This window comes from Fukomys damarensis, unplaced genomic scaffold, assembly GCF_012274545.1.
Source record: "Fukomys damarensis isolate Sample0158 unplaced genomic scaffold, DMR_v1.0_HiC HiC_scaffold_18, whole genome shotgun sequence".
In the NCBI taxonomy this organism is placed as follows: domain Eukaryota; kingdom Metazoa; phylum Chordata; class Mammalia; order Rodentia; family Bathyergidae; genus Fukomys; species Fukomys damarensis.
This window is the reverse complement of record NW_022900930.1, coordinates 14,455,450-14,471,077: the sequence shown is the minus strand read 5'-3', so window position 1 is coordinate 14,471,077 and position 15,628 is coordinate 14,455,450. Positions and strand designations below refer to the sequence as shown.

Below are 15,628 nucleotides of genomic sequence, written 5' to 3'. Positions count from 1 at the left end.
AAGGACTTGTCAAGAGGAAAAATTTGATGTTGACCTCAAGAGTTTAACAGAGCTTATAGCGTATGAAAACCTGGAAAGTTAAATGAGAGATCTGTTTTTTTAATGGGTATATTTTTGTCACGTGCATTTCTATGAAAAGTTTTTATGAGCTGCTTTCTAGAACACAAATGGCTTATGATAGTGTTTGTTTCAGATCGTATCAACGTCTTGATTTGGTGGGTTTTAATTTCACATGAAAACTACTGATCTTCGGATTGGGGTGGCAGAGAGAGAGACAGAGAGAGAGACAGAGACAGAGACAGAGAGAGACAGAGAGAGAGACTTAGCATGAGAAGCAGCAGACCTCATTTTTCAAAGCATTTCCTACACAGATGACAGATGTTGGAAATAAACATTTGTAGTTTTAGAAATAGCGCATTAAAAATAACCCAAATTTCATTACAATAATAACATTATGATGCAGGGAGACAAATTTATAAAATCTTCAGTTTTAGAAAAAAACTGTAGATAAACCCATGTAATAAATGTACAGGAAAAATGCCAGTGTTTAATGTGGATGTGGTTGTTCGGTGCAGTCAGCTTTATCTGTTAAGTATCAAGTCTCAGAAGGTGCCAATTTCATACGCATGCTCTACTTTATAATATTTTGTTTTCATTGCCACTGTTTTTAGAATAGCTTGTAATAAATGTGGAAGCCAATTAGCCTGTTTTCTTTTTTAAACATCTACATCCTTACCCTACTGAAATTTACAAACATACACCTAGCCACCAACCCCCACATATACTGGCAAAAATCAAGTGACAGTTACAAATATGTTCCTTAGTGCAAAAATGTTTACTTATTTTAGTAAAAAGTTCATGCTATTTTGAATTATATTTAAAATCATTCATTTATTTTTTAGTGGGTTCTTTTCTTTTTTTGTCATGGAGTTTATTAGTACATTTTAGGTATACAGTACAGTTACATTCATCATTGGGATCTTGTACGTTTACATGCCAAGTCTTGGTTCTCAGTTTTTTCCCCTTATTCCAGCCTTCCCTTCACCCCCTCCTCCCTTCCCTATTTACAAATACTTCATTTCCATTTTTTCATTTTCTCGTTTTTTTTTTCCTTTTCCCTGATTACCTTTCCCCTATCCTTCCCATTTCCCCTACACCTTTAGCCCTTTTCTTCCTATTTTACATTGTCAATTATGCCATTAGGATCTTATGTACTATTACAGTTTTTCATACCAGAGAAATTATGCTGTACTTATACATGTACCACTTACTTATTTCACTTAGGAGTATATCCTCAATATGTATGCATTCTCCTATCATGTTAATGAGAAATATTTTGCTTAAGTTCTTTAAAAGAATATTTTGTATGCATTTCATTACTTTGTGACCCCTGAAACATTCATCTATCCAGACACAGTCAATAGTAGTAATTTAATAGTAATTTAGATTTTGATATTTTACAAGAATTCTCATTCTGATTTTTGAATGTAACCATCTCCTTTTACAAAATGTGCTTGCCAAACTAATTTGCTTGTGATAAATTGTTCAGCTAAGAGGAATTGTGATGTTTCATATTTAATAAAATTAAAAGCCTAATGAAACATGTGTTCTTTAACATAGAATTTCATTTTATTCAGTTCTACTCCTTTACAGTGTATCTATCTATCTGATTTTTTTTTAAAGTTGCTACTGCACTTATGGTAGGGAAAAGAGCAAATCGTCAGAAATTAATTAAAATTGATCATTAGTTAAATGTCAAATGGTAATTGCACATGAGGGAGCTAAACAAGTAAGAATCAATTTTATTTTATTCAAGTCTATATGATAGGAAAAAAAAAGACTGAACTCAAATCCATTGAAACAAAAGGGAGAGTTCTTGGGCACCAGCATGAGCTAGTGACATCTGCTTCTTGATGCTAGGAAGAAGGCTGTGGTCCTGATTAGACCAAATGTGTTTGCTGACTGAAATCTATGGAGGTTTGGTTTCTACTCTACCAGAGTCTGCTGTCATAATGATTAAATTTCAGTGACAACTCTCCAGTCTTTGAGAAAGATGCATGTTATAAAACTGGCCCATGACTGGGAAAACATTTATATCTCAAAGAGGAGAGAAAGGATTTGCATTTGCATTTGTACAAAAGTAAACGATCAAAGGAATTAGAGGTTAGGGGCCTAGAGCCCAACGAGAACTTAGGTGACTCTTCCTCAAGTTCAGGAAAAAATTATGAGTGTCTTGGTCATGTGTAATAAACAAAACAAAAAATTAGTTTACTCTCAATGTGACAGGATACAGAATAGTTTCAAATTTTTTTTACTCACAATACTATATAGCTTTTCATAATAAGACAGGAATTCCACTGATAAGATTAGCAATTAGTGAGACTGTAGGGAATAACTGGGATGAGATTTATGTAAGATCAAAGGAGGTAGACGAATGATCTAGCACTCAGAACTCTCTGTGGCAGGGAATGTGCCCCTCTGGAAACAGCAGCCAGAAAGATTCCAGATTGTGGAGAGGAAGATTTTCAGAGCTTATGAGGAGTGGGGACCCTTGTTAGCCCCTGCATTTCCTGCAAGTCCAAATACTACACCCTGGAAAAAAATAAAACAACTAAATTCATCACAACACTGACTTCAGTGTAGAATCTCTAACCCTTGAAATGGTATAAGGATGCCTTATTTGGCAGCACACATATTAACATTGTAATGACGGAGAAAGATTAGTAAGGCTCTTGTGCAAGGATGGCATACTGCATTTTCAAAAGAAGTACTAAGGTGGTTCTGATGTTGCTGTTTCTCCGAGGTGCTGGAAGAAGAAAAGCATTTTTCTAGGATGAAGTAGCATTAGCTCAGGACTCTGAAGCCCTCTACGTTTTGAACCATATGCAAGTAATATATAAAACCCCTAAAAAACAAAGTTGTAATAAATTGTCTCTATATAGAAAAGCAATGGCTTGAAATGATGAACATTTCAAGACAACTCATTAAATTTTGAAAGAAACATAATTCAGCACATCTAGGTGACAAAATTAATGGAACAGATAAAAATTAATGTTATATATGGCATAAAATGCTAGAATTTGTCAAATTTTGTTTGTCTTCTAAGATAATATATTCATCTATTGCAATACTATGGATCTTTTCAGAAAAATCAGCATACTTGAAAACATTTTCATATACTTGATTCGGAAATGTTTCATACTCTTTTTCAGAGTAGAAATAAGAAAACAGCTTTTACTGTCACATTAGGAGATTGTGAGGTGGAATATAATATATAGAAGCGGGATCTTTAAGGGATCCCCAGAATTTGACAAGCACACCATGGTAATACAGGTAATTTAGGAGAGAGCACACTTTGGATAATGTAAAACATCCCATCATGTAACCATAAACCCCAGGAGAGTCAGGATGAAAGCTCCTGATTCTGAGTCACAGAGAGTGAGCATATTACCATTCCGATGATATTTAGTTGTCATACATATCTTTATCCAACATAGGTACTAATAGCTAAAAACTGCCTTAACATCCTATCCAGTCTTAAAGGAGAATCTGTCCTAGCGTAAGGGGTTCAGTTGGATGCAGAAGGAATGCGTTGCTGAAGCTTTGGCTTTGCCTGATTGTCACCTTAATCCAACATGGACTGTGTGTTTAAAGGGCATCTTGAGTAGTATCATTATCTTATGTGTTTTATACACTTTGGGCCTATTTGTTTAGCTGTTAATCTATGAATATGATGATTAATTTTATAATGATTTATAAATGAATTTGATGGTTGGCAGAGTAGAGATTTATGAATTATCTAAATTTATAATTAAATAAATGACTTCTTTTACATTGAACTCTATAATCAGAAAACAGAATGGATTAGAGATTGAAGTTAAATTAGGAAAAGAAGCAGGAGATACAAGGAACAGAGATCAAAAGTTCAGCTTACTCTGAGTATATTTCTAGCTGAGATCCTAAACAGAAACATTTTTCCTTTTTATCTTGAGTACAAAAGGAATCTCTATGTGCAAGCATAAAGGCTTGGAAATATAACATTATAGTTCTCAGAACACGATTGTTTAAAAGTTAATTTGAATCTTAGAGCACTGTTAAGTTCACAGCAAAATTGAAAGGAATACCTACAGATGTCCCTACAGTCTCCACCCCCAAAGGTATTCCTCATTCTCTACCAACACCCCACACCTGATTGGAACTGAGTCCACATTGGTGTATCATTTTCACTGCTGTGATATAGATGAGGTGTTGTCCTGTCTCCAAGAATGTTTGTGTTTTGTTCTGGGTCCTTGGGTGGCTGCGCTGGAGGTGGGGGCTAGTGGGAAGTGGTTATGTCATTGAGGGAGCTCCCCATAAAAGGGACCAAGATATTTTTCATAGGATCCTGGCTAATGTTCATTTGGGTTGTGGTAGAAGCCCGGGCCTCATATCACCCTGGCTCTCTGGCTTCCCGTTTGGTTATATGATCTCTTTCTCCTACATGCACTTCTGCATTCTCATCTCCAATGAGGTGAGAGAATTGTAGGGAACCCTAGCCCGGAACTGCGTCATGCTGGTCAGACTCCTAGCCTCTGAAGCTGAAACAGATAAACCTCTCTTATTTATAAAGTTAGCTTGCCTGAAGCACTTTGTTAAGTGGCACAGTAACAGAAAACCTGCAATCACTCAGTTGACAGTGATATCAGCGTTCATATTAGGTTTTACTATCACACTGCTGTAGCATTGTACAGAGGAACTTCACTGATCTAGAAGTTCTCTTTCCTTTTCCTATTTTTCTATCCATCCCCTGTAAACTTTTGCAAGCACTGGTTCTTTTTAATATCTCTATAACTGTGCCTTTTTCCAGAGGTTGGAATTACATCGTCTGTACCATTTTCTGATTGACTTCACTCATTTAGTAGTAGATATTTAAGATTTCTTCATATTTTAATGGATTAATAGCTCACTACAAAACCTAAATATTCAATTATCTGGTTTTGTAACACTCTATCCATTCACCTTCTGAAGAGAATCTGGTTGCTTCTGAGTTTTGGCAATTATCAATAAAGCTGTTATAAATGCCCTTGTGTAGGTTGTTGTATGGGCACAAAATTTTAATTCCTTTGAATAAATATCAAGTAGTGTGTTTAGAAGAATACAGATAGTTTTGTCAAAAACTGTTCAATTGCCTTCATAGTGACTAGACCTTTCTTCATGCCCATCAACCATGGAAGAAAGTTGTTTTTGCTGTACAACCTTATCAACATTTTTTTATCTATAAATGTTCATTTTCATATTCATTATTTTATATGCATACTTTCAAATTAATACTTTCCAGTTATCTCTTGCCTTCTTTTGGTAATAATCTTCAGTGCACTCCTAGAATCTAAGAAACTATTAAATATATATTAAGAGCTAAAGGTTGAAGAGGAAAAGGATGATAATATGCTGTGAAATGACCTTCACAGAACAAATTATAATAGCGTAATAAGCATGAGATTTCCATTTATATTTTCTGTTTCATTTTTAAGTGTAAAATACTCGTGTATTGCGTTATTGTGAAAATCAGAGCTTATGATATTTAAAAGTATAGACTCTTACATAATTTTTGTAATTAGGCCAGAACAGATTTAATTGAACATAGCCACTAGTTAACCTGCTGTACATATTGTTTTAGACAGGTTTAGTAGATGATAAACTACTCAAAGAGAATAAAATAATGTAAAACTACTATTAGGATATATCTAATAAAAATAAGATAATTGTGTCATTTCTACTACCCAAACTCAATTTAGAATACTAATGAGATAATAAAAATCACTAGTATGTGAAATAACCCACAGTGGTAAAAAGCATAAAAATATAGGTAGTAAATTTCAATGAAGAATATTAACATTCATTAATGAGCTCATAAAATCAAATGTTTAAAACCAAAGTACTTCAATATCTCAGTTTGTTTTAAAGTTGTTTTCTTTTGCCAGTACAGCAACTTTTCTTTATTTAATGAAATATAAAAGTGACAGGCCAACAGAAATTCATAAAAATATTATAGAGAGATATTTTATAAAGTTAAATATTAATAAGTTCATAATACAAATTATTATAAGCCAGGGATTTAGCTCAATGGTACCGTGCCTGCCTCACAAGCGCAAGGTCCTGTGTTTGATCCCTGGTACCAAAAAAAAATATGTATATAAATTATTTTATATAAATTATTTACAGAAATTCAAAATTTAAAATGATGTACTTATAAAGAAAAAAATATATAAAATAGAATAAGTAGATATTTAAATCATAATTTTGAAGACAATCACTTGCAATCAGCTGTATTCCTTTAGAGATTTCCCAAATGAAAAAAATGTGTCTTATATATTTAGTAGGGTAATAATCTACACTTGTAGTTTTTGAAAAGCACAGTCTAAGAAATCTAATAATTTAGTATAAAGTAGATGGGTTTCTGTCTCTTTCTACAAGTGCATAGAGGAGTTTGGGGACTGGAGGATTCTCAAAGATACGACATAAAATGTATGGATTTAAGTATCCTAAATTTTATTTCTTATTTGGTCATTTAACTATATATGCAGCTAACTGCACCCATGAAGCTAATGAATTTGTTACAACTCAAGTATCTCATTTGAAAATCTCATCTAAATAACTACTTCCCCAAATTGTTGTAAGAAGCATTATACTAGCATTGATAAGAATGCTTGGACAGCCTTTGACAAATAGAAAATGCCCAATAAATTGAAGTACATTAAATTTATTAAAGTGATTCATCATTGACTGCAGGTAACTGAGTATACTCTATAAGGAGTTCGAAGGGGATTGGTGATATTGCTGTGGGCTTTGTTTTACTTATTACTTCACACCCCACATGGATGAGTGTATATATCCCTTATGCTGATTCCTTACTATAGATGTAAATACTAAGGTCTTCTGGAAACAACCTCAGGCACACGCTGAGAAATGGTGTTTTGCCATCTAACCCAGTGAGTTGACTTGCAAAATTGAATATTCCGTGTGTATATTAAACATTATGTTTTAACCTAGTGCAATGCATGTTTTGCATCATTCATCTGGAATATTTCATTGAAAGCTAAATAGGTTTTGAGATTTATCTGATCTCTTAAAATTGCAGGTACAAAGTTGTTTTATAAATAGAAGTCAGCAGGTGAAGACATGAAATAAAATAAAACTTTATTGTGAGATATTACTAAAAGTTTAATCTTAAATATTTGTTTTAAAAGCAATTATTGTGATCACAATGAATCGTTCACAGAGATGTCATTGGTTTAAATGACCAAAGAAAGATTTCTATGAAAATTTTAACTTAATGTTTGCTATTCTTTTTTTTAGTTTAATTACTCACAGTTAATAATTAGCTGCTCTAATTTTACCCTGGCACTAATTTAACAATTCTTTTTCTAATAATGTAAAACATGTCATTCATAAAAGATTGTAATATTTACACATAGCTCTGAATATGGAATAAGAAAGAGAAATAACTATGTTGTCAATATACTCATTAAATTGTTATTTTGTTTGTTAATATTATAGTGTCGTGGGAAAATATGAAATAATGAAATATATCTCCTAACCTGTTAACTGTACGGTATTCCTAGTTCTTGATCTTGAGAAATTGAAGAAAGAGTCCTAGGAACAATCGAGGTTAAAAACGGGAAGACATTTATTGATAGGAAAGCTCCTGAGGGGCAGGAGGGGGTCCTGAGTGGGGAGCCCAAGGGCCCTATGTCACAGAGAAGTTGAATAGGGTAAAACCCATGAGGGTACAACGTGGGCCACAGCCATGGACAACCAATAAGGTTACAATTGTGGTCACTTAGGTAAGGGTGGTCCAAGTGGGAAGCAAGTCACTTAGTAAGCGTGGATGGAAAGAACAAGAATTCTCCTAGGAGGGGGTGGGTCACCCAGGGTGGTCGATGCCTATCTGTACTTCAACAAACCCAGTTCTTTGAAGGAGTATGTGGGTCTGATCATCTTGTCTCCATCTTGAGGCCTGGTTTTCAGCTGATGTGCAGCTGTGGTGTGTTTCATCTTTGTCGTGGCCCCTCTCCAGGACCTAGCCCTATCTGACTGATTGTAATATTTCTCCCTAGATCATCTATCCATAATAATGATGTTAAATATAAATCCTTCAGTTTGTAATATAAACTTTAGAGTTCTAAACAAAGTACTTATATAAGTTGAAACATTCCATATTCTAAAATGACACCAAAATGACTCATTAAGTAAGTCTATAGTATTATGCTAGAGTAGAAACCAACAATGTGTATCTGAGTATTTTATTCTTCTGACATTCAGCATAGATTTTTAGCTACTTCAACTATGAAAAAATCTAAAGAATAGCTTTAGTTACAGAAGATTTGACCTTTTCAAATTTATCTCATACTTTTTGGAATGATGCACATGCAAGATTAAAGCTGTCCATGACTTTTAAAAAATTTCAATATCTCTTTGGTGACAAAAGCATTTGAATATAATAAAAGGTTTTGTCAAGGAGAAGTAATTGATTTTTCAGTAAGAATCAAAATTTAGCTGTAAATGTAAGTATTCTAGCTTCTGAATATAGTGTAAAAGTTCTTTAGAGGAAAATATCTGCAATATATAATTTATAAAAATACTTCTATATTTCTAATGACAGAAATATTTAAATATTGTAGATGGAGCTCCTTAATGTAATTTATAATTTCCATTATGAAATTAGTTCGTACAATTCTGTGTATAATAAAACTATGACTAAACACCGGGGCAAATTATTGTTGCAAAATGTACTTATGATATTAATCAAATGAGAACCAATTTATATAGCATTGTTCTGTTAGCACATAAGCATGTGTGTGTGTATCCCTCTGTGTGTGTGACTGTAAATTTAGTAGTACAAATATTCCAAAAACTCTAAATCATCTGCACTAAATATTAAGCTTTGAAAAATGATTTAGTTGTTTCATGCTAACATGTACAGGTGATTCTATGTAACAACTAAAGCTAAAAATAATTTGCTATTTCGAGTGTTTAACAAAGTATAATTTGTACTTCAGTAATACGTGTAAAATTGTGCTTTGTAAACAGTTATGCTGCTGCATAGCATACGTCCCAGGAGGATAGACCCCTTTGTCAATGGAAAATAAATTTCTATTCTTTTCATAAAGATTTTTAAAAATTTCATTTGACATCCCTCCACCATATGCTAATGCCCATGCACACACACACACACACACACACACACACACACACACACAGAAACACAATGATGACATATTCAAAATTTGATAGTGAGAATGGGAACAATCTTTAAATATATTATGTTGCATAAAAGATAATTTTAATCATGGTGATATAAGAACATAAATGTTTTCTTTCATTTGTGAATTTTCACCACATATTTATTCTAAGTACTATATAACTGAAAATACTTGTTCCACATCACTGGTCATTCAAGAGATGCAGATGAAAACAACTCTGAGATTCTGCCTAACCCCACAAAGAATGGCTGCAATCAAGAAATCAGCCAATAAAAAATGTTGGCAGGGTTAATGGGGAGAAAGGAGCCCTTCTCCACTGTTGGTGGGAGTGCAGACTGGTGCAACAACTATGGAAATCAATATGGAGATACATCAAAGAACTAGGTTTAGAGGTTTCATTTGACCCATCCATCCTTCTGCTGGGTATCTTTCCAAAAGAATTAAAAGAATCATATCACAGTGACATATGCGCACCTATGTTTATAGCAGCATAGTTAGTAATAGTTAAAACTTGTAAACAGCCCATTTGTCCATAAATTGGAGACTAGACAAAAGAGATGTGTTTTTGTATTCTTTTTATTGAGTTTATTGGTATTTATTTTTTTCTTTTAAATTGAATTTATTGGTACATTCTAGGTAGACAGTACAGTCACATTCATTACTGTGATCTTGTACCTTTCCATGCCAGATCTTGGTTCTCATTTTTTCCCCTTGTCCCCACCCTCCCTTCACCCCTCCTCCCCTCCCCACCTTCAAACACTTTAATTCCATTTTTACATTTTCTCATATTTTTTTCCTTTTCCCTTATTCCTCTTTCCCTATCCTTCTGACTGTCCCGACACCTTTGGTCCTTTTCTTCCTATTTCACATTGCTAATTGTCCCATTAGGATCTTGAGTACTATTTTAGTTTTTCACACCAGAGAAACTATTTGCCTTTCACATATGTGTGACTTATTTATTTCACTTAGGAGTATATCCTCAAAATGTACCCATTTACCTATGAATGAATCTACTTTCTGATTCTTTATGGCTGAGTACTATTCCATTTTATAGAAAAACCACATCTTCTTTATCCAGTTTCCAACTGATGGGCAGATGGGCTGTTTCCAAGTTTTAGTTATTACAAACTGTGCCACTATAAACATGGGTGTGCATATATCACTGTGGTATGATTCTTTTAATTCTTTTGGAAAGATACCCAAGAGAGGGATGGCTGGGTCAAATGGCACCTCTAATCCTAATTCTTTGAGGTATCTCCATATTGACTTCCATAGTGGTTGCTCCAGTCTGCACTCCCACCAACAGTAGAGAAGGGTTCCTTTCTCCCTGCAACCCCGCCAACATTTGTTATTGTGTGATTTCTTATAGTAGCCATTCTTTGTGGGGTGAGATGAAATCTCAGTGCTGTTTTCATCTGCATCTATCAAATGACCAGTGATGTGAAACATTTTTTCTTATATTTACTTGCTGCTTTTATTTCTTTGTCTGAAAAATGTCTGTTCATTTCAGATGCCCATTTTAGAATTGGGCTTTTATATTTGGGGAGGCTGGTTGTTTTGAGTTCTTTACATATTTTAGATAATAGTTCTTTGAGGAGCAGCTGGTAAAAATTTTTTCCCACATTGTAGGTTATCTCTTAGTTGTGCTGGTGGTTTCTTTTGCAGTGCAGAATCTTTTTAATAAGATGAGATCCCAGTTGTTGATTCTTTCTACTAGTTTCCGCGCTACTGAGGATTTGTTCATAAAGTCTTTTCCTATGCCAATGTCTTCCAGAGTTCTGCCTAACTTATTTTCCATCAAGTTTAGTGTTTCTGTTTTAATATTTAGATATTTAATCCGGTTGGATTTTAATTTAGTGCATGGTGAGAGATAAGGGTCTAGTTTTAATCATTGGCAGGCTGAGATCCAGTTTTTCCAACACCATTTATTAAAAAGGCTCTTTCCTCCAGTGGGGATGGTCAGCTCCTTTGCCAAAGATGAGGTAGCTGAGTACATCTGGAGTTGTTTTTGTGTCTTCCAATCTGTTCCACTGATGCTCAGGTCTATTTCTTTGCCAGTACCATGATGTTTTTATTACAGTGGCTTTGTAGTATAGTTTCAAATTGGGAATTGTTATACCCACTGCCATGTGTCTGTTGCCTAGGATGGCTTTTGCTATTCTAGGTCTCTTATGGCTCCAAAGGAATTTATTGGATTCTTTTTTCTAGTTCTGTGAAAAATAGTATTGGAATTTCAATTGGCATTGCATTGAATCTGTATAGCAGTTTTGGTAGTATGGCCATGTTCACTATGTTGATTTTTTCTACCCAGGAGCAGGAGCGATCTTTCCATTTTCTTATATCCTCTTTGATCTCTTTTTTCAGAGTGCTGTAGTTTTCATTGTAGAGATCTTTTGCTTCTTTTGTTAGGTTGATTCCTAGATATTTCAGTTTTTTGGATGCTATTGTGAAAGGAATTGTTTCCCTAATTTCTCTCTCAGTGAGTCTGTTATTTGTGTACAAGAAGACTATTAATTTTGGATGTTTATCTTGTACTCTGCTACTCTGCTAAAAGTTTCAATTAAGTCTAGAAGTCTTTTGGTGGAGTTTTTTGGGTCTTCATTGTAGAGTATCATATTGTCATCAAATAATGACAGTTTAACTTCTTCCTTTCCTATCTTTATATCTTTTATTTCTTTCTCTTTTATGTTAATGTTTCTAGAACCACATCAAAGAGGAGTGGTGATATTGGGCAACCTTGGAAGATGAGGTTTTTCTATAAAATGGAATACTACTCAGACATAAAAAATGAGAAATTAGAGTAATTCAAAGCAAAATGGATACATATTGAGGATATAATCCTAAGTGAAATAAACAAGTCATACGTGGATATATACCAAATACTATCTCTGAGAGCCAGGAGTGGTGGTGCACGCTTTTAATCCCAGCACTCAGGAGGCTGAGACAGAAGGATTGTGATGAGTTTGAGACCAGCCTGGGCTACATAGTGAGTTCCTGGTCAGTCTCCACTACATAGTGAGACCCTGTCTCAAAACCCCCCACCCCCCAAAAAAAACAAAAAAAAATACTGTCTCTGGTGTGAAAAACTATAATGGTACATAAGATCCTAATGATATAATTGACAATGTGAAATAGGAAGAAAAGGGGTAACAGTTTAGGGGAAATGGGAAGGGTAGGGGAAAGGTAATAAGGGAAAAGAAAAGAAATGATAAAATGAAAAAAAGGAAATAAAGCATTTCTAAATAGGGAAGGGAGGAAGGGGTGGAGGGAGGGTAAGGATATGGGAAAAATGAGAACCAAGAGCTGTCATGTAAAGGTACAAGATCTCAATGATGAATGTAACTGTACTGTATACCTAAAATGTACCAATAAACTCAATGAGAAAAAATAAAAATAAAAGAGAAAAGAAAAAGAAAATATTTGTTCAAATTTAGTATTATTTGTGGAATGGCAGAAGCATTAATTTATGTATTGAATTCATTATTTTAATATTGATTATATTTTCTTCTCTAATATTTACTCTATGTTTGGTGATGAAAAATTAGTAACATTTTAATGAAGTTGTCTCACACATATAATGTGATAAAATTTATAACTTGTCTAACTTCACAAAAATAGCAGCTGGAGAAGAAAGTTTATTTTTATATTACCTTATACATAAAAATGCAATTAGAAAATGGTTATAATTTTAAGCCACTATCACTGCAATATAATTTCATCTATATCTATAATAAAACATAAAGTAGTACTTCATAAACCATTGTAATTTGTTTTAATGTATAGGGGACAGGTTTGAATTTTATGATAGTCATCTATTCATCCTAATTTGCCTCTTTAATGTTCATTGACATTAAATACCAGTTAGGTATGTATTTTAATTTAGAATTTCCTCCTAGGGATCATTCAGAATGAACAAAATCCATGAACTGTAACATATCATTTATATTTCTTTAAGATTCTTTGATTATTACTTCACCATCAATTAATACTAACTAAGTCTCATAGTTCTTGAAAAACCATGAAAGGAAGGAATATATAGAATATGATCTGTTAAATTTATTTTAGGGATTATTTTTCATTGATGCCATCACATTGTTTGTATTTACACTGAAAAAATATAACAATTTATTTAAATAATCATTTAAAAATTATTACATATGTATATATATATATATATATATCTTATTTAAGGTTATTTTCATTCATGCATAAAGAATATTTTCACATTGATATAGTCCTTTTCCCAGTTCAGTATAGAATTTATAGTATGGCATTATTTTGCTAATGCTATAAAGAAAAATATCCTTCTAACATAGAAAAAGATATATTGTAGCATACTGATATAACATCATTGTGTTTTATTATACATTAATGATAGCTCAGCATTTGGTTGGCTTAATAATCATAAAAAATATGAAATTGTGTCATTAAAACATATCCCCAAAGAGATCCATGGACATGTATTCTACACAAATGCCCAAAGTGATATTCTTAAATATGCTTGGTGAACTAAAAAACAACATGGAGAAAATTTAAAACTTGAAAAAGGGAAATAAAGTCTTTGTAAATAAAGAGGGGTGGAAGATTTGAAAGGAGGACAGGGAAATGGGGAAAAATAAGAATCAAGATATATTATAAAGGTACAAATCTCCAATGATGAATGTCAGTATATTGTATACCTAAAACATAACTGTAAAATTAATTTTTAAAAAAGGGGAAAAAAGAATGTGTAAACAAACTGAAAATATAAATGTAAATATAGAAAAAGTAAAATGAATTTTAAATTTTGGAAGCTGCAGAGTATAATAACAGAAATAAATTACTAAATTTATTTATAAGCACAGTTGAGCTAGAAGAAGCATTTGCAGACTAGATGAGAAGACAAGGAAATAATTTTGTCCGTGGACAAAAATTTTCAGAAAAAGTGAGCAGAGCATAAAAGAATTCTGGGACACCTTTATGCATACTAATGTGTGTGGTGTGGGAGTCAGAAAAAAATAGAAAAACAGTGAAAACATTTGAAGAAACAGTATCAGCAAAGCCATCAATTTAATGAAAAAGCATGAATATAAATATTTAAGAAGTTCAGTTTAAATTCAAATCGGGGTCTTACAACTTTAGAATGTAAAATATGATCCCTGTTGTAACAACAAGGAAATCATATAAAAAATAGACTCAAGAGAACAAGACAAAGGAATTTAAATGTTTTCCTTCAAAATATCAACAAAGAACTTAGCAACACAGACAATGAAGGACAAAAATGATGTAAGACATACAGAAAATGAAATGAGAAATGTTTGGCCTTCCTTATTAGTAATTACTTTAAATTTGAATGGACTAAAAATGATACATGTATAAGCAATTTTCAGAAGAATAGCTTTATATAAAACACAACAATATTTTGCATGTGAAAGGATGAAGAGGATGTTGCATGCAACTGTTAACCAAAGACCACATCCCTGCCAAATGAACCTTACTGCGTGTGGATAACAGTCTGTTCCACCATCTGATTCCCTTTCCATCTCTGTTATAACTCTACCACTGTGATATTTAAATATGCTACACAATTAGGAAAGAAAATTATGTTTTCCTGTCAAAAATATTTAGAGATTAAATAATCAAAATTTAGATTAGACATCTGATTAAATAATAGAATATATGAACCAATGAAATCTTATCATATAATTTACTCAAATATTAAGTGGCGACTTGACAATCCTTTTTCATAACGTGTATATAAAATGAATAAGAATTTTGCCCTTCCAATTTAACTTTTGTTATAATTTAAATGTTTACTAATATAATTACTTTCATTTGCTATTGTTAATATACTTAGTTTCATTTGTTATATTCAATTCAATGCTTCCAACCATTACGGTTCATTTTAATTCTTATTTTGGGGTAGATGAACCAGTAATATAATTCTAAATGTCAAACTTACATGAGAATATATTCAGAAGAATGTGGATCCTTTCTTACTGCTACTGTTCTGTCTGATTCTCTCTGACTTTTCGTGGGTAACTGATCTCCTTGGAGATGATGTATTAGTGTATCCATCTGCATTTACTTTGCTGAATGAACCACATATCGCATTCTCTTTTACCTCATTTTTCTAAACTATTTCAGCTTTATTCATATATAATTTACATGCCATGAACTTTACCATTTCAAAATCTCGATTTAAATGTAATTATGTGTTTAAAGTTGTGCAGCGTGATCTGATTTTCTCACAGAAAACAATCCTTTAACTGTTTAACAGTATCTATCTGCTTGGGGGACAAGGCAGGAACTAAAAGAAAATATGAGTGATTCCTTATTTAAACTTGATGTAGGGAAGGTTTTTTCCATGAACAGCTAAAAATGAAAGCAATAAAATGAAAAAAAAA

At 32.9% G+C, this 15,628-nt stretch overlaps 1 protein-coding gene across 2 annotated transcripts in view; it reads left to right on the top strand.

The window, feature by feature from the left end:
* The window catches only part of Sgcz (sarcoglycan zeta), an 871,344-nt gene that overhangs the window by 619,392 nt on the left and 236,324 nt on the right, over window positions 1-15,628 (top strand). The gene's annotated exons all lie outside the window — the stretch shown is intronic.